This window comes from Anabrus simplex, chromosome 1 (genome assembly GCF_040414725.1).
Source record: "Anabrus simplex isolate iqAnaSimp1 chromosome 1, ASM4041472v1, whole genome shotgun sequence".
Lineage (NCBI taxonomy): Eukaryota > Metazoa > Arthropoda > Insecta > Orthoptera > Tettigoniidae > Anabrus > Anabrus simplex.
In genome coordinates this window covers 1,478,187,073-1,478,207,087 of record NC_090265.1, presented here as the reverse complement: position 1 = coordinate 1,478,207,087, position 20,015 = coordinate 1,478,187,073, and positions in this window count along the sequence as shown.

The window sequence follows — 20,015 nt, the reverse complement described above, 5'->3', positions numbered from 1 at the left end:
CTACTTGCACAATATATGAACCTGCATGTAATTGGAATTGCGGAATTGTTGAGTGTTGAATGTGAGAAACGTTAAGGACGACACGAACACGCAGTCCCCAAGCCAGGGATATAATCATTTACAATTAAAACCCCCTGACCCGGCCGGGAATCGAACCCGTGGCGGCCGGACGCATTGCCCCGTACACCGCGGGGCCGGACTAGTAGGTAATCTAATGCTGTACTTCAATACATCCGCCACTGTGCCCATTTCGATCACAACGAAGTCTTGTAGCGGGCTGTCTGCATGCAGTCCATGCAGCAATGCGTTAAGCGAGAAGGTGAGTCATTGTCCCTTCGACACTACCCCCTTCCCTCCCTTCCCCAGTGTTTTGTACTGGATTGGCCTTCAATACTACCCCTTCACTCTCTCCCCTTCTTTTCAGTACTGGAGTGGGGCAGTGTTGATTGTTTATGTCGGGACACCATTAATGTGCGTGCGTGTACACTTGTTGCCTACTTATTCACGTAATTAAATTTACAATTAAGGATGCCTAATTCACTTCCATCCGGCGTATATTTGTTGGCGTTAACCCCCTTGTGATGGAGTGCGGCTAGAGCCTAATAATAATAATAATAATAATAATAATAATAATAATAATAATAATAATAATAATAATAATGGTAATAAATGTACGCTTCTGTGATGTAGTACTTAAAGTGATTAACTGCCACCACGGAGGCCCGGGTTCGATTTCCGGCTCTGCCACGAAATTTGAAAAGTGGTACGAGGGCTGGAACGGGGTTCACTCAGACTCGGGATGTCAAATGAGTAGAGGTGGGTTCGATTCCCACCTCAACCATCCTGGAAGTGGTTTTCCCTGGTTTCCCACTTCTCCTCCAGGCATATGCCGGGATGTTACCTAACTTAAGACCACAGCCGCTTCCTTCTCTCTTCCTTGCCTGTCCCTTCCAATTTTCACATCCCCCCACACGGCCCTTGCTCAGCATAGCAGGTGAGACCTCCTGGGCGAGGTACTGGTCATCCTCCCCAGGTGTATCCTCCAACCCAATGTCTCACACTCCAGGACACTGCTCTTGAGGCGGTAGAGGTGGGATCCCTCGCCGAGTCCGAGGAAGAAACCAACCCTGGAGGGTAAACATATTAAGAAATAAATAAATAAATAAATAAATAAATAAATAATAATAATAATAATAATAATAATAATAATAATAATAATAATAATAATAATAATAATAATAATAATAATGTTACTACGGTACATTTGGCTCTAAGTTAAGTTTTTGTTTCGGTGGTGTTAGTAATTAAAAAATAGTGGTCTCAATCTCTTCTATTCTCTAAAGATATATTGTAAGGATGTCAAAATTACTGTTAAAATTAGAGTGGAGGGATTGGTAAGCTTGCGTCAATCGAAATAGGTGTTAGGTTTATTATCACAGAATATTATTTAATATATATTGTTTGTGAGCTTGCATCCGGGAGATCGTGGGTTCGAGCCCCACGATCGGCAGCCCTGAAGATGGTTTTCCGTGGTTTCACATTTTCACACCAGGCAAATGCTGGGGATGTACCTTAATTAAGGCCACGGCCGCTTCCTTCCAACTCCTATGTCTTTCCTGTCCCATTGTCGCCATAAGACCTATCTGTGTCGGTGCGACGTAAAGCAACTAGCAATATATATATTGTGATAGTACACACATCACACCCTCGCACTGTATTTAGAAGTGAGAGATATTACTGTCAGTATTCGATTATTATTATTATTATTATTATTATTATTATTATTATTATTATTATTATTATTATTATTATCAGTATACCATGTGTATTTTTTCCTATTATTTTACGCTGGAAGGTCTCCATTTTTGATAGGAGTAATTTGTTTTGTACAAACAGATGGGAAACCAGTGCTAATTACAACTCGGAAATTTGTATGAACATCCCAGAGACCGATGAGGTAGCCTTGTTGATGTTGTGGTCGGAAAATTCATATGAATCATGTGAATAGCCCAGAGTCTGATGAGGTGGCCTTGTTGATGTTGTTGTCATGAGATCCGGAAGAGGTTCAGAGCGTGATCGTGATAAGAGGATCTACTCGTGATTGGATGGCCAGGATCAATCTAGACGTATCAGGCATGTTATCAAACGGCGAGAAGCATACTGATACTGTACTAGAAACTTTGGTGGAGGAGAGGAGATGTAACCGTTGTGGAACGTGGTCTTATTATGTTTGTGAAGTGTGGTAATAACCTACAACTGTGGAGTGCTTAGGCACTTGGTATTGCATCGCTTGTGGCGGCTTGGTATTATATATTGGTGAGAGCTATGGAGTGCTGTATTTCAGATTTTCCATAATTTATGTTCTGGAACAACAAAAGTGAATGTATCTTTAAACCAATTGTTAGAGTCAGTGAACACAGTATTCTAAGGTACAGTGTCTGTGTGATATAATAAGTGCCAATATTATGAGAATATGCAAGTTGTGTTGATACACCGACAGCGAAGGGTATTCATCCACATACGCACATATATGCTTTGTAATGAACTTTCAATGGACAAACAGCAAATGGTAGCTTGGTCCTCACTTTTGGTTTCCCACTGTTTTGTTGTTGTTGTTGTTGTTGTAAATATGGAGACTTCCAGCAGTATTTTGTGAGTGTATTTTATGTATATTTTGGTATGTCGATAAGGTGCTCATGCATAGATGTTATTCAGAATATAGTTAGTTATTTAGAATCAGTGGAGTTATTGATGAACCTAGCTGCAGTTCCTACCTGTTTAGTCGTTTTCAGAAGGTTAGGTAAGGCCTGAAGCAGATGTACCAGTAGGCAGATATATGTACACCCCCTGGAAGAGAAAGAATTATCACGCTCTATCAAAATTTGAGGGATCCGTTCTGGTGAATTCTGGTGCCCATACTACGGCCAATTTGATTAATTATTCTTGTTAATTTAATTTATTTTAGTAATTTTTCAGTGGTTTATTCATATACTTTGAATTAGATTGCAATTTATGCCCAAGCGTGAGGTGATTAAGTATTTTATTTTATTCATATGTGATTATTTTAATCTTATGGCATTGGTCATTAATTATTATTCACATATATATTCAAAATGGCGCCCATCGTGGGGAAATGGTTAATTATTATTATATTTATTCAGTTATTATTTTACAAAAGATTACAAATGGCACCCAAGCGTAGTGCAATGGTTTTGAATTACTATTATTATTATTATTATTATTATTATTATTATTATTATTATTATTATTATTATTATTATTATTATTATTATTATTATTTACATAATATTCATATATACATATTGAAAATATCTCAGGATTTGTGGTAAAGATGTTAAGTCAATTCTCTACAGTGTGATACTTGCAAGGAAGCTGTTGTACAAAAAGAAAATCCTTAGCCGGGCTGAGAGGCTCAGGTGGTTGAGGCACTGGCCTTCTGACCCCAACTTGGCAGGTTTGATCCTGGCTCAGTCCGGTTGTATTTGAATTACATCAGCCTCGTGTCAGTAGATATACTATTTAATGTCAAAAACTTCATTTTTAGTCTGTATTGAATCCAGATTTACATTAAGGAGTGATGGTAATTGTTTCCACCTATTCAATACTCAAAAGTGTGACGTCATTAATACATCACGTATTTATTAGATTTCAATACTGAGACCGGTTTCGACATTTGTGTTTGCCATCATCAGCCAAAGGAAAACTGCTACAAGGCTTTATACAAATCAATATTAACATAATTTTAAAATATATGTACATACAAATTGAACCATAGTCTTAAATTAAGGGGCTCTGGTTAAGACGCAGCAGGTCGTTATGCTACTTAAGTTCCAAAATGGGTTAAAAGAAAAGTAAATAAATGCAATGTAAATTTTAATCTTATACCAGTTGCATAGTATTATTTGAAGTAATTCCACATACTGTATATGAGTTGACTATGTTTGTAAGTATAGGAGATATTATAAGTGACTTGACTTATTTCCTTTAATTCCATGTGAAACATAGGGCCTCGACGAAATTTCTCCAGCTTGTTCTATCTGCCGCCAATGCTTCCACCTCCCTCCATGTCTTGTTAACTCCAGCAATCTCCTTATCTATGGTTCTCTTCCAGGTAATCCTCGGTCTGCCTTGCCTGAGACTGCCTTGTGGATTCTAACTCAATGCCTACCTTGTGATACTCTCTTGTGGTCTTCTCAGTGTGTGCCCAATCCATCTCCATTTTCTTCTCATTATCTGTTCCTGTATGGAACTTTGACTTGTGGCCTCCCAAAGGTCTTTATTTGAGATCGTTTTTGGCCACCATCTTTATCTGACCCTGTAATAATTAAGAGGGGAATTCCTCAAGGCAGTATTATCGGACCTTTATGTTTTCTTATATATATAAATGATTTGAGTAAAGGAGTGGAATCGGAGGTAAGGCTTTTTGCGGATGATGTTATTCTGTATAGAGTAATAAATAATTTACAAGATTCTGAGCAACGCCAACGTGACCTCGATAATGTTGTGAGATGGACAGCAGGCAGTGGTATGTTGATAAACGGGGTTAAAAGTCAAGTTGTGAGTTTCACAAATAGAAAAGGTCCTCTCAGTTTTAATTACTGCGTTGATGGGGTGAAAGTTCCTTTTGGGGATCATTGTAAGTATCTAGGTGTTAATATAAGGAAAGACCTTCATTGGGGTAATCACATAAATAGGATTGTAAATAAAGGGTACAGATCTCTGCACATGGTTATGAGGGTGTTTAGGGGTTGTAGTAAGGATGTAAAGGAGAGGGCATACCGGTATAAGTCTCTGGTAAGACCCCAACTAGAGTATGGTTTCAGTGTATGGGACCCACACCAGGATTACCTGATTCAAGAATTGGAAAAAATCCAAAGAAAAGCAGCTCGATTTGTTCTGGGCAATTTTCGACAAAAGAGTAGCATTACAAAAATGTTGCAAAATTTGGGTTGGGAAGAATTGAGAGAAAGAAGAAGAGCTAAGTGGTATGTTCTGAGCTGTCAGCGGAGAGATGGCGTGGAATGACATTAGTAGACGAATAAGTTTGAGTGGCGTTTATAAAAGTAGGAAAGATCACAATATGAAGATAAAGTTGGAATTCAAGAGGACAAACTGGGGCAAATATTCATTTATAGGAAGGGGAGTTAGGGATTGGAATAACTTACCAAGGGAGACGTTTAATAAATTTCCAATTTCTTTGAAATCATTTAGGAAAAGGCTAGGAAAACAACAGATAGGGAATCTGCCACCTGGGCGACTGCCCTAAATGCAGATCAGTATTGACTGATTGATTCTCATAATGTTCCTCAAACACCGATTTATAAAAGTCTGTAACCTTGTGGTAATGTCTTTGGTCACTTTCTAGGTCTCACTTCCATACAGTAACACAGATTTAACATTTGAGTTGAATATCCTCAGCTTCATTTTTATATGAATGTGAGGGGATCTCCATATTGGTCGTAACTGTGCAAAAGCTCCTTTGGCTTTATTTATACGACTCACCACATCTCTAAAAGCACATCCATCCTGGCTTACCGTGCTTCCTACGTAGCAAAATTCCTCTACCCTTTCTATATCCATTCCATCTAGAGTCAAGTTGCAATTGTTACGATGGTTTATGCGCATTTCTTTAGTCTTTTTGTTATTAATCTTTAAGCCTACTTCTTTACCTTCTATTTTTAAGTCATTCAGTTTGATTTCCATGTCTCGAAAACATTCTGCAAGAAGACAGAGATCATCCGCATAATCCAGTTCTTCCAATCGATTATTTAATCCCCACTGAATGCCACGCTTTCTATTCGTTGCCTCTCTCAGCATACAATCCAGTGTCATGATAAACAAGATTGGCGACAGTAGACATCCTTGTCTTACTCCAGATTTTACAGCAAAAGGTTCAGACAGATTCCCTGTATGTTCTACTTGACAAGTATATCCATCATACATTGCCTGTGTAAGACGGACTATCTTTTGTGGAATTCCAAACTTTTCCATATCCTTCCACATTTTCTTCTGGTTGATAGAGTCAAACGCCTTTTCAAAATCAATGAAAAGTATATACAGAGATGTCTGATACTCAGCAAATTGTTCAATGATTAGCCTTAGTGTGTTAATCTGATCCACAGTAGACCAACCTTCTCTGAAACCTGCCTGTTCTTGACGTAGTCTCCTGTCAACGGCTATGCTTATTCTGTTCAGTATCACTCTTGACATCACTTTTCCCCTATATGAGAGGAACGTTATTCCCCTCCAGTTATTGCAATCTGAGAGGTCACCCTTCTTTGGTATCTTGATGAGGGCACCCTTCTTCCACTCCTCAGGGAGGTGTTCTTCGTTCCATATTAGTGTCAGAAGTGGCTCCATGATTTCTGCTGTTAAATCTGGATCTACCTTTAGGGCTTCTGGGATAATGTTATCTACACCGGGTGCTTTGCCACTCTTCATTTGTTTCACTGCTTGTGCAATCTCTTGTCGTGTTGGTGGTTCTACCGAGATGTTTGGATCCTCCAAAATTGTTTCAACTTCTTCAGTTCTCGATTCCTCACCAAGATTATTGAGTACTTCCATGAAGTGATGTCTCCATCTTTCCAATTGTTGTGTCTCAGATGTCAAGGCTACTCCGTTTGCATCTCTGACTGGTTTCTGCCCTGAAAAGTTCCTCCTCAAAAGCTTTCTCGTAATGGCATATACTTCTTTGCTGTTGCCGACTCTTGCTGCTTCTTCTGCTTGTGTTGCCAGTTGGTCTGTAAACACTTGTTTATCTCTCCTCACTTTCTTCTTAACCTCCTTGTTGGCCTCCCTGTATTTTTCCATTGCTACTGCTTTCTGGTTTCTTGTTCTACTGGAGTTGACAAGTGCCTTGCACTCTCTTTGCTTTTGGATTGATTCCCAAGTGTCATCCGATATCCATTCTTTCCTCCCTGGCTCTCTGTAGCCCACTATCTCTTCACATGTGTCATGAAAGAGTTCCTTGACTGTGTTCCATTTGGTATTTACATCTTCACCTCGTTTTTCAGCAAGGGCTTCAAACCTGTTCTTCAAATGTACCTTAAATTCATTTTGCACTTCAAGTTTCCCAAATTTCCCGGAGTTGAAACGTTTCATTCGTACTGCTGCCTGTTTTACTGGTGCTGCCACCTTCAATCTAACATCAGCAATCATAAGGTAATGGTCGCACCCTACATCTGCTCCACGTTTGTTCCTCACATCTAAGAGTGAATGTCTCCATCTTTTACTTATTGCCAAGTGATCAATTTGGTTTTCTGTGCGGAGATCAGGCGACACCCATGAGATCTTGTGGCAGTTCTTATGTGGAAACAATGATCCGCCTATAACCAATCCAAAATTACTGCATAGATCTATGAATCTCTGGCCATTATTATTTTCTTCTCCTATTCCGTGTCTACCCATGATGATTTCTCTTCCTTCATTTTCATTACCGATTTTTGCATTTAGATCTCCCATCAACACAATGTCCTTCTTATTTATCCCTGCCAGTGTTGATGTCAGCCTATCATAAAACTCCTCCTTCTCTTCCTCTTCTGCTACCTCTGTTGGCGCATAGGACTGTACTATGGTCACAGGTCTAACTTTGGTTCTTATTCGTACAGAATTATCCTGTGTGATACAGGGGTCTATTCTATTATGCTATTTTTTGCTTTCTTTGTGAGTAAGACACCCTCTCCACTTGAATGCTGATCATTTTCTTCTCTTCCAGAGTAAATGAAGACACCCCCCTCTTCTGTCCTCACCTCTCCGTAGCCTGTCCATCTTGTTTCACTCAACCCAAGTATCTCCAGTTTATACCTTTTCATTTCTGCCATTACTTCTCTCAGTCTGCCAGTTTCATACATAGTTTTAACATTCCAGAATCCGATTCGTGTTCTGTATTTCATTGCAAAAGTCGTCTCCATAAAATCCGGTCGGTATAAATTTCGTCTGGTTTCTGTAATAAGTTTAATTTAGGTGTGCGAGTTATTAGCCCACAGCACCCTAAGTCCAGTGGAGGGGCTGCCTCCTGTCTGCGCTAGACCGCAGGATTTTTCTGTAGGGGTTATCTCCCTTAGCCTTTAAAGATCCCTCTTTAACACAAGGCAGTGTTTTTTTCTTTATTTATCCCCAAGAAGAAGGGTTGCCTCATCTGCCAGCTTCACCGTACCAAAGGACACCTTCTCTGCCATTGCTACCATTGAGGTCTTCACCAGAGCCCCGTTAGCCGTCACTTTTCAGGGTTCCTGTAGGGCCTTCACAGCTACCGTAGCGGTCATGGGGCACACACAGTCCCCACTGTACATCACCCCTACAGGCAATCCCCTACTTCATTCCGTTGCCCACCTCCCACGATGTGGACGAGGGGTTGGCCTTGTGGGAGGCAGATATTATAAGTAGAATTTTGTAAACAATATATTTATTAAGGATGATCTGTTTGTTTAATAGAAAAAAGAGTATATTGTATATTATTGTATTCTAGAAAAATTTTCTTCTTCTCTTGTTAATTTAAAATTTAGTGCTTGACAATAATGTATTTTAGTGTACCATATGCCACCGAAGTAGACACCTCATTTGCAAATAAAGAGATTTTGATTTGATTTTGAAATTATTTTGTAATTTTATGAATTCCTCTCTGGCTTTACTCTTGACAACTTAGTGCTTGAGGTCCATCTTGGATCGAGATATTTCTAGAATCTCAAATCCTTTGAACGTAATGTTTCCAAGAAATCCAGTCCACCAGTCTACTATTATCAAGTCTATCCACAATTAAGAACACTACAATCAAAACATAGAATATTACTCACATTAATATTATTCAACGGCATTGTATTACAAAGGATTGTCATTAAACTTCGCATTCTACCAAGACAGAATGAACTCCCTTTTTATAGTTTGCTAACATTCATTTTATGAGGAACTGTTTATCACTAAAGACCTTTACTACAATGGACCTCCATACCGAGCATAAAAGTGTTTAATGTTTTAAAATAACATCAGCCGATTTTAATGCATGTCAATAACCAAATTATATAATTGCTCAAGAAACACTGAATACTCTTAATGTCAAAAGCAGCTGTAATTTTTAAGAGATAGATTTTACCAAAGACTTGTACTGCAATGAATCTCCATACCAAGTACAAATATGTTTAATGTTCCAAATATGACAGTAGGCAAATTTATTTTAATGTACACTGACTGACAGAGCAAATGCAACACCAAGAAGGAGTGGTCAGAACTTTATGCCAATTGCAGGGTAGACTGACGTCACTGAGGTATGCTCATGATGTGAAATGCGCCGCTGTGCTGCGCACGTAGCGAACGATAAATGGGACACGGCATTGGCGAATGGCCCACTTCGTACCATGATTTCTCAGCCGACAGTCATTGTAGAACGTGTTGTCGTGTGCCACAGGACACGTGTATAGCTAAGAATGCCAGGCCGCCATCAACGGAGGCATTTCCAGCAGACAGACGACTTTACGAGGGGTATGGTGATCGGGCTGAGAAGGGCAGGTTGGTCGCTTCGTCAAATCGCAGCCGATACCCATAGGGATGTGTCCACGGTGCAGTGCCTGTGGCGAAGATGGTTGGCGCAGGGACACGTGGCACGTGCGAGGGGTCCAGACGCAGCCCGAGTGACGGCAGCACGCGAGGATCGGCGCATCCGGCGCCAAGTGGTGGCAGCCCCGCACGCCACGTCAACCGCCATTCTTCAGCATGTGCAAGACACCCTGGCTGTTCCAATATCGACCAGAACAATTTCCCGTCGATTGGTTGAAGGAGGCCTGCACTCCCGGCGTCCGCTCAGAAAACTACCATTGACTCCACAGCATAGACGTGCATGCCTGGCATGGTGCCGGGCTAGAGCGACTTGGATGAGGGAATGGCGGAACGTCGTGTTCTCCGATGAGTCACGCTTCTGTTCTGTCAGTGATAGTCACCGCAGACGAGTGTGGTGTCGGCGTGGAGAAAGGTCAAATCCGGCAGTAACTGTGGAGCGCCCTACCGCTAGACAACGCGGCATCATGGCATCATGATTTGGGGCGCTATTGCGTATGATTCCACGTCACCTCTAGTGCGTATTCAAGGCACGTTAAATGCCCACCGCTACGTGCAGCATGTGCTGCGGCTGGTGGCACTCCCGTACCTTCAGGGGCTGTCCAATGCTCTGTTTCAGCAGGATAATGCCCGCCCACACACTGCTCGCATCTCCCAACAGGCTCTACGAGGTGTACAGATGCTTCCGTGGCCAGCGTACTCTCCGGATCTCTCACCAATCGAACACGTGTGGGATCTCATTGGACGCCGTTTGAAAACTCTGCCCCAGCCTCGTATGGACGACCAACTGTGGCAAATGGTTGACAGAGAATGGAGAACCATCCCTCAGGACACCATCCGCACTCTTATTGGCTCTGTACCTCGACGTGTTTCTGCGTGCATCGCCGCTCGCGGTGGTCCTACATCCTACTGAGTCGATGCCGTGTGCATTGTGTAACCTGCATATCGGTTTGAAATAAACATCAATTATTCGTCCGTGCCGTCTCTGTTTTTTCCCCAACTTTCATCCCTTTCGAACCACTCCTTCTTGGTGTTGCATTTGCTCTGTCAGTCAGTGTATGTTAGTAACTAAAATGTATAATTGGCCAAGAAAAACCATATGCCTTAAGGTCTAAGCAGCTGTAAAAAACTTTTTTAAGAGATTGATTTTAAGTGAACTAGATGCTTAATCAGCATTTTGCAACAACTATAAGGACTTGACAACGTTTTAACTATTCATATCCAAAAGATTGTACAGAGTTAACAAATTATAATATATTGCATAAGAAATATGTTAGTAGTTTCAATTAAAAGTTTTATGGTGTACACCAAATTACAAAATAATTTAAGACTATGGTTCAATTTGTATATAAATATATTTTAAAATTATGTTAATACTAAGTGATGTAACCGTGCTTCACTACGGAATTATACATTGGATACAGAATTCTACGTTAGGTAGTGTGCATGTTGTGAGCAAGACTGTATTAAATTACATAGCACTTAACGTTACCCTAGAAACGCGACGGGTCAGTCACCAAACATCTATTCTCATATGAAAACTGGGTTATGGAATTTTCATTGTAAAAGTAGGCCCTCTTGCCTACCAACAGTCACAATCAGGTTGGGGAGTTTTCATTATAACGGCAGACATTCACTCTCCACATGCCTTTTTACATCCTCAGAAAGACCGTCTTAGTAGTTTGCCAATTGAAATGAATATAGGTCATTACAATGACGTCAGTAGGAATGGCACGATTAAAAGCAATGCTTTCATATGAAATACTCGATCAATTGAAAAACCACACATTTTCTCACTTTTAACGAACAGTACTACGCTGCCAATCTAACAGTCCCAAGTTCCAGAGCTGGAATGACCAGCCCAGACAGCCGTGATCAGTAAACACACTTCGTCTTATTTCGGCCGGGTGGTGGTGTCGAATAGTGGAGACTCCCAGGGCAAAAACTATAACCTTTTACTAATCTGTTTCCTGGGAGTACCCGATGAGTCGGAAAATCTCAGTTCACTACACTATGATGAACCAGTTTGTTACATACCGGCAGTATCAGAAAATGTAAGAACCAAAGCAATGGCATGCTCAAGAAGAAGGTTTTGCAACTCCCCAACTATTTCCCGCCAATATTCAGTCAGGTTGTTATACTCGGTACGCAGCAGTAATCCCATCTGAATTGAGCTGCAGCATAAGAGACAAAGAACAACACAACAAACAATGGTCAACGTAATGTTATTGTTGATAACAATGTTATGCACTTTCAATATTGTAGGCCTGCACATTTAGTTTTCTTCCAACTCTGAAATACCCAACGAGCTAGAATAACATAGGGGGGCTGTATGCCTGACATCAGTGCTCCCTGCGGAAGCAAGTTGATAAGGGGCAGCCATGTTAACAGTTGTCAAAACAAAGCGAATTGGCATGAGAACATATATTGAGGTGACAGGAAATTAAATAGGCATGGACGATCTCCCTAAGTTTTCGTAAGTTTTAAGAAGTGAAAAGATAGATTCTTGCTTTCAAGAATGCCAGCCATACACTCAGCGTACGGTTGTACTAATCAGAGTAATAAAACCAAGGATATATCGTATTTTAAGTAAGTATTTCTGAATGACAGCCAAGATTCAATTTTGTAATTTCTATTTGTAATTAAACCCATTTTATTGTTTACACAGCAAAAGTACGGATAGCCACGGTAATTATTTGTTGGATTATGTTTCAGATTTCCCTTAAAGAACATGGAATTAACGGAACAATGCGTTGTGAGGACGAAAAGAGGTAAATGGTATTCCACTCAATACAGTCGCTTATGCTCTATACATTTCGAAGATAAGTGCATGTATGAAACAAATAACCAACGGCGATTACCGGCAAATGCCGTTCCAACCCTATTTAATTTTCATTCACGTTTACAAACAAAGAAAATGGAGTGTCCACCACCAAGAAAACGTAACCACAAAAGTCACCTATTTCGGTCAAACGTACACCAAATATGGTAAACACAGTATTTTATGCCATTTGTGAAATTTATGCACCCTTTATTGTAGATGTCAGTTGCATTGGTATTTGAAACTAGGCTAGGTCTACACTTCATAATCAAGGTTACCGCTACCTTTTAGCTAGTAATCCCAGTGTGATATGGTAATGGGAAAAACATTATATGCCCCTATATTATAATAAGTAATGACATTAAACAATTATAATGGTACGGTACTCATGTACTGGGCAAGTTGGCCGTGCGGTTAGGGGCGCGCAGCTGTGAGCTTTCATCCGGGAGATAGTGGGTTCGAACCTCACTGTCGGCTGCCCTGAGGATGGATTTCCGTGGTTTCACATTTTTACACCAGGCTATACCTTAATGAAGACCACGACCACTTCCTTCCCATTCTTAGGCCTTTCCTATTCCATCGTCATAAGACCTATCTATGTCGGTGCGACGCAAAAAAAAAAAACAAACCAGTACTCATGAGCAACCTCTGTGGTGTAGTGGTTAGCGTGAGTAGCTGACACCCCCGGAAGCCTGGGTTCGATTACCGGCTTTGTCACGGAATTTGAAAAGGGGTACGAGGGTTGGAACAGGGTCCATACCGCCTCATAAGATCAACTGAGTAGAGGTGGGTTTGACTGCCACCTCAGCCATCCTCGAAGTTTCCCACTTCTCCTCTAGGAAAATGCCGGAATGGTACCCCACTTAAGGCCACGACCGCTCCTTCCCTCTTCCTTGTCTATCGCTCCCAATCTTCCCATACCCCCACAAGGCCCCTGTTCAGCATAGCAGGTGCAGCCGCCTGGACGAGGTACTGGCCCTCCTTCCTAGTTGTATCCCCGACCCAAGGTCTCATGCTCCAGAGCACTGCCCTTGAGGGAGAGGTGGGATCCCTTGCTGATTCGGTGGAAAAAAACCAACCCTGCAGGGTAAATAGATTAAGAAAGAAAGACAGTACTCATGGGAATGCAATACTTTTAAAAATATGAAAAATATGATCAGAATAAGGTTGTCACCTATTGTAGGTCTCTATCATTTTAAGGCTTTCTGTCATAAATATTTATGTCCACGGTTTTTGTTGTAATTTACGCTTAACCACAACAGACAAGCAAGGCAACGCGCTTGTTCCGGTTTCGAGGCCTATTCGTATGTCACTATGCGAAGATTTCGAAATACCTTACAATTAACTGATCGTGATCTTGGCCCTCGTGCCGCAATATGATGAAGTGGTAGCATTCACAGTCTATGATTTTCAATGCTTTCGGCAACGGTCTTTAATTCTCCCCCAGTGATTCTAAAATGCATATTTTCTACACTTTTCGTCATTCAAGGGCCATGTCCCCTTGCTTATGTGACCACAGGAAACATGGCGGACGTTCGCTCTATTAGCTTCACCCAGACAGCGCTTCCGCCTCTCTATGTTATTCTAGCTCGTTGGAAATACCACTCTTATCATCGTCGCTACAGTAGAACTGAATAAAACATAAATGGTAGGAAATTGTTTTCTCTATAACTTTTGTTATGTAGTACTTTTCGATAGGACCAATAACATAGGTATTTAAAAATTAAATTTTAGCCGCCTTCCTCTAAACTACAATTTCATCCAGGGTGAATAAAATTGTATACAACTTAGACTGTATTTCCTTATTCTCCGATTCTATATACCGACTTTCATTAAATTCTGTTAACCCATTTTCTCGTGGCTCGGCGTTGATATGGGCTTAGCAACAAAAATACAAATTCATGAATATCTGTGTTATCAAAGCCGGTACAGTAACGATGTATGACATAAATGATCAGAAATTTAATTCTATATAACTTTCGTTATGCAGTATTTATCGATAGGACCACTAATAATATAAATATTTGAGAATAAAATTTTAGGTCTTCCCCTAAACTGCCATTTCACTCAGCATGAATAAAATTATTTATAGCCTAGATTGTATAGGCTCATCCCCCGACTTCACATACCGATTTTCATTAAATTCTCTTCAGCCGTTTTCTTGTGATGTGTGTACAGACAGACAGACAGACAGACAGACAGACAGACAGACAGACATTACGGAAAAGTAAAAATTGCATTTCCTTGTTACTATGGACATGACCGATACAGAAATACCATTCTTTTCCATTTCTGAGCAATGTACAGACAAAACTCTTATTTTATATATATAGATTGATTTGTATAAAGCCTTGTAACAATTTTCCTTTGGCTGATGATGGCAAACACAAATGCCAAAACCGGTCCCAGTGTTGAAATCTAATAAATACGTGATGTATTAATGACGTCACACTGTTGTAGTATTGAATAGGTGGAAATATACTGGCGCGTAAAAGAACTGCACGACAAAATTCCGGCACCTCGGCGTCTCCATAAACCGTAAAAGTAGTTGGTGGGACATAAAATAAATAACATTAAACATTATTATTAGAAAATCCTTACCCATTTGAGAATGGAGGTAATCTGCATGTTCCTATGAAATATGTTTTTCATGTGTGCAAACTTACCGAGATGTACGAATTCGGAGAGAAATGTGTAATGGTTTAACTCAATCATGGAAGGGAACATACCTAATGAAGTCACAGCTCAGTTGTATGAAACTTCTTTTTTTTCAAGTTTAAGCTCACATGCCTTAGATCCAAACCCAAAGGACACGCGCCATTTATCGCCTTATTAGTGTAATTTTATTACTGTACCTGAAAATACATGTGAGAGATTGCCTGGTAGCATTGAAGTCTAAACAGTCTGACACCGCGGTTAGCCGGTTCGAGTCCCATTGGTCGAAAGAAATTTCACTATCAGAATGTTAGTTGGCAAGGTAGGGGAAGTGGTGGTATACAACCACTAGATTGCGTGCCAAAAGCCTGGATTAAATTCTAAACCTCTCCGCAGTGTTCATACAGAGTGAGGGCATATGATGTCGTTGATGGTGATTCGTCCGTCGGATGGCGATGTTAGGACATGAGCAGACCCCTTGGTGCTATTCGACAGGTGTAGGCTATGTGCCGGCATCGTATTTCACCCTCTCCCTCACTACTATCATATATAACATCATTCATTTAATCTCATTAACTCCTCTGTTGAGGTTGACGTCAGGAAGAGGAATCCGGTCATAATAACGCGCCACGACAGATTCATCTCACTTCATACCCGACCCTGTACAGAAATGGGCCAAGGGTTGGACAAACAAACCAACCTGAAAAATACGTGTGAATCATTCTGTAAGAGAGTTGAATGGAAACAGATTTGACCATAGATCGGTCTAAAACAGGTTCACTATTTTTGAGCATCTGTAAATTGATATACGGGTACCAGTGTTTTTTTTTTTTAACAGTAAAATGAAGGACCTAATAGGTCTAATTAGTCAGTGTTGTTGTTATTATTTCTATGTGCTTTTAATTATCTCCTCTCCAATATTCCCATTTCGGCTACAATTTTACATACCGGGCGAGTTGGCCGTGCGCGTAGAGGCGCGCGTCTGTGAGCTTGCATCCGGGAGATAGTAGGTTCGAATCCCACTGTCGGCAGCCCTGAAAATGGTTTTCCGTGGTTTCCCATTTTCACACCAGGCAAATGCTGGGGCTGTATCTTAATTAAGGCCACGGCCGCTTCCTTCCAACTCCTAGGCCTTTCCTATCCCATCGTCGCCATAAGACCTATCTGTGTCGGTGCGACGTAAAGCCCATAGCAAAAAAAAAAAAAAAAAACATTTACATTAATGCATTGGGGTAGTGTAGTGACGTAGGATGGCTGCAGCTGCACGCTTCCGGCTTCAGAATCCTGCTGCTCATTGCCAGTCTAAATCTATATGTCTGTGGTTCGGATGACAATACAATACACTACGCAAGGTTTGCCAATGTTGGCTCATTAAGCAACACACAACAGCAACACGTTCAATATTCAAGAATGGACAAAATTGGAATTGATCTCAGAAAATTAGAGTAGGCGAGGCTTTATCTGACCCTGTAATAATTATGAGGGGAATTCCTTTATGTTTTCTTATATATATAAATGATATGAGTAAAGAAGTGGAATCAGAGATAAGGCTTTCTATGGATGATACTCTGTATAGAGTAATAAATAAGTTACAAGATTGTGAGCAACTGTAACATGACCTTGATAATGTTCCGAGATGGACAGCAGGCAATGGCATGATGATAAACGGGGTTAAAAGTCAGGTTGTAAGTTTCACAAATAGGAAAAGTCCTCTCTGTTTTAATTACTGCTTTGATGAGGTGAAAGTTCCTTTTGGGGATCAATGAAAGTATCTAAGTATTAATATAAGGAAAGATCTTTATTGGCGTAATCACATAAATGGGATTGTAAATAAAGGGTACAGATCTCTGCACATGGTTATAGGGTATTTAGGGGTTGTAGTAAGGATGTAAAGGAGAGGGCATATAAGTCTCAGGTAAGACCCCAACTAGAGTATGGTTCCAGTGCATGGGACCCTCACCAGGATTACTTGATTCATGAACTGGAAAAAATTCAAAGGAAAGCAGCTCGATTTGTTCTGGGTGCTTTCTGACAAAAGAGTAGCGTTACAAAAACATTGCAAAGTTTGGGCTGGGAAGACTTGGGAGAAAGAAGACAAGCTGCTTGACTAAGTGGTATATAATACCAATATAAATGGTCCATTATTGGACATTATAAATTTTCCAGCTAACTCATTCCTGGTTGCCAGCGTTTTGCCCCATTGTGCTAAGTTGGGCTCATCAGATGGTAAATTGCACACCCACCAAGACAGATGGCTAATGCATACCGTGGAGGACCAAGGACCAAGGGGGAAGTTTTCATTCGCCTTCCCTGAGGGAAGGGGCGGGCCACCTAGAAGGTAACACCTTCTCTCTGGCCAGGAGATTCGGCGGGTTTGGAGGATTGCTGGAGTTGGAAGAGAGGGACGGAGATTTGTGTTGGTGAAGGAGTTGGGAGGGGGTCTCGACCTCTCAGCTAAGCATTTATTGATCTTTCATTATATACAGATATGTACAATGTGAAATTTTTACAATTTGGAATTTTTCGTTTTGTTTTTACAATAGTGGTTGTTTGATGTTTTTTCAGCTTCTTCTTGTTCTTCTGGGCTGATTGTCTGGTTTGATATTGCTGGTTACAATGTGCGTATGTGGATATCCTTAACCCCTGGTTTTTTAAAATTTTTTATTGGGGGGTTATTAGGATATTTACAATGTGTGTTATTAGGATATTTACAACAGAAGATTTGCGGCTTTACATTATGTACAGAAGGTTTTACAGTTATAGTATATACAGTTTGCAGTTATGATTTACAATTTTTTACAATTTTGTTGTTAAGAAACAATTTGTAGATTTAGTTATAATTCTATTGTTGTATAGTATTTACATATTCAATGGCTTGTATTCTTGCCCTTACTTTCAATGGGGTCTTGCGTTGCTGCTGTTCCCTGCTTCTAAAACATATATAATACTAGTTAGTTGGGTTGCTGAAATTTCTGCTCTCTGAGGGAAGAGGGTGGAGCTCAGTAGGGGCTTACTGGGTTTTGTTGGTGTGTTACTTGGTGAGTGTGGATTTGGATTTGGGATTTAGGGGATTGTGGTGACTGGGGTGGGGTATTGGGCGTCACAGCTCGTTCCTCTGTGCGTCATCCCCATCGGGTGGGGGGAGGGATAGTAAAGATGGTATGGAGTTTGGGTGAAGTGAGGATTGGGGGGAGGGTCTCCGCGGAGTAGTAGGTTGAGGGATGGGTTATCCCTATCGAGGGCTCGGCGGTAGGATCGTTGGAATTGGGTGAGGACGTAGGTGTCAAGTGGTGGGAAGGGGAATATTTCCAGTAGGTCGGCGGTGGGGTATCGGAAGGGGAGTCGGAGTGCATGGTGGACGGTGCGGCGTTCGATGGAGAGTAGGGGTTGGTATAGGTTCGGGTGTGAGTTGGCAACAGCCACCCAAGTGATGAGGCCGTAGGTGATTTGGGGTCGTACGAAGGATTTATAGGTGTGGAGGAGCAGTGAGGATTTTAGACCCCACCGGGTCCCAACCAGGTGGCGCACTAACCAGGCTCGGGTGGCAGTCTTGGCTTTTAGGGATTGGAAGTGAGGGCGGAAGGTTAGGTGTTGGTCAAAAAGGATGCCAAGGTATTTTAGGGTGGGCTGTGTTCGGATGTGGGATCTACGGATCTGGAGTTGGATGTTCTTGGGATTGCGGGATATGCTGGTTTTCCCCGTCTACGTCTGAAGAGGATGGACTGGGTTTTTTCGGGATTTAGTTTTAGGTGCCACCGGTCGCACCATTCTAGGAAGGTTTCGAGGTAGGGTTGGACTGAGCGGTTTATGGCTTGGACTGAATGTGAGGGAGCTAGGATAGCGGTGTCATCGGCGAACTGTAGGAGTTGGATGGGGGAGGAGGGTTGGGGGATGTTGGCTACAAAGAGGATGAAAAGGAGTGGGGAGAGGGGTGAGCCTTGCGGGACGCCTAATGTGAGGGGAAAGGAGGTTGAGAGTTGGTTCCTGATAGAGATTTGGGTTGAGCGGTTTGAGAGGTAGGAGGAGAGGAGTCGGACGTAAGAGATGGGGAGAGCAAAGTACCTGAGTTTGAATAGGAGGGCAGGGTGCCAAACGGAGTCGAAAGCGAGCTGGAAATCGAAGGTAATTAGGAGGGTGGGACGGGCTCGGTTGAAATTGTTGGCGGTGGTTTGGACTAGTCGGAGGAGCTGATCTTCGGTGGAGAGTTTAGGACGTAAGCTGAATTGGGATAGGGGTAGGAGGTGGTGGGATTGTAGGTGGGGGTGGAGGCGACGGACCAGGATTTTGTCCAGGATTTTTGCTAGGACGGTGATGAGGGTGATGGGGTGGTAGGAGCTTAGTTCGGAAGGGGGTTTGCCTGGTTTTGGAAAGAGGAGCATTGTGGTGTGTTTCCAGGATGTGGGGTAGATTCCGGTGCGGAGGATATAGGTGTAAAGGTCTGCTAGTAGGGATGGTAGGTTGAGGGGCGCATATCGGATGTGGAGGTATCGGGTTTTGTCGGGTCCTGGAGCGGTGTTCCGGGATTTGGAGAGTACGGACTGTATTTCTGCCGGGGTGATAGGTGCGTCTAGGGGATGGTTTGATAGTGCGTGGGTGTTTGAGGGTTGGAGTGGTGGAGTGGTGGGGTGGAGGTGTGGTCTAGGAAGAGGTCGGTATTTGATTTGTCGAAGTGGGGGTCTCCGTGAGTGTTGAAGTGCTGGCGGAAATATTGGGCGAAGGCTTCCAGCTTTTCCTCGGTGTTTGCTGGGGCTATGCCTCTATGGATGATGGGGTATCGGGGTGCGGGTTTGGTACCTAGGAGTGTGTTAAGCTTGGCCCAGAACTTGGCGGGGTGGGTTTTTAGGGCGTTTAGTTTGGAGCAGGTTTGGAACCAGGAGCGCTGGGTGTGGGCTGTTAGGTAATTACGGATAGTTCGAAGGGTTTGGCGGTGAAGGCGGAGGAAGTAGGGGTCTCGGGATCACATGAATTCTCG